General features: G+C 43.7%; 1 protein-coding gene across 1 annotated transcript in view; it reads right to left on the bottom strand.

Annotated features, from left to right (window-relative positions):
* Window positions 1-106, bottom strand: part of snai1b (snail family zinc finger 1b) — a 3,043-nt gene extending 2,937 nt beyond the window's left edge. Inside the window, 1 exon segment of the mRNA XM_077018962.1 lies at window positions 1-106. This exon segment is cut by the window's left edge and continues 265 nt beyond it. The gene's annotated coding sequence lies outside the window, so the exon portion shown is untranslated.
* Between the last annotated feature and the right edge of the window lie 700 nt (window positions 107-806).

Below are 806 nucleotides of genomic sequence, written 5' to 3' on the forward strand. Positions count from 1 at the left end.
TACTATGCCCGAAATACGACCATACAACGCAGTCGGGTCCCCTCATATAGCATGGTCGGATGGGCGGGGTCGGATGGGCGGGGTTGGGTGTGTAGGGGTGGAGTCGTGGCCCCGCCCCTTTCCCCTTTTCAGGACGCGCTCGCAGGTGCCCCAGGGAACGATCTGCGTTTATCGCCCATTGATTATTGTAAATCTCATCAATAGACGATCGTTAATCTCCTTAAAGTAACCCAGACAAGATTACGACATTCACTTGAACAAGATTACGACAATCATGTTGATTAATCTTTTATCTGTATTCTACAGCTCTACGTGACACAAATAGTATAGCATGGAAATGGTGAAGAAAAGCGTTTTTGCATGACCGTAGTGCCGTAGTGGACAAGAGGCTGGAGACTCAGACTAAAATCATTTGTAGTTAATTACTCTATACCAGAAATCACTTTTTCTTATTCGTAGCTTCATTGAAAAAACAAAGCGCTCCACACTTCATTGAAAAAACAAAGCGCTCCACACGAACCTCTATGGGCACGCAGCGCCCTCTGTCGGCCATGTAGCACATATTGTGCATTGTTTTCTAACTTTTAAATATTATTCTATTTTCTAACTTTAAAAAACAACTGGATAATCATGACAAACAACAGCGAACGTGGAAACATGTTCATGCAACAGCAGTGTACAGTCTGCCGGTATAGAGGATGCTCTGTCCAGATGTTCTGTGTTCAGTAGACCCAGTGTCGCCCAAATATAGTGAGATTTTGCATTAATGTAAAGTGTTAAAACATTCTGCCTCGATACACAGTCCC

The sequence above is a fragment of the Brachyhypopomus gauderio genome, chromosome 10, assembly GCF_052324685.1.
Source record: "Brachyhypopomus gauderio isolate BG-103 chromosome 10, BGAUD_0.2, whole genome shotgun sequence".
Classification (NCBI taxonomy): domain Eukaryota; kingdom Metazoa; phylum Chordata; class Actinopteri; order Gymnotiformes; family Hypopomidae; genus Brachyhypopomus; species Brachyhypopomus gauderio.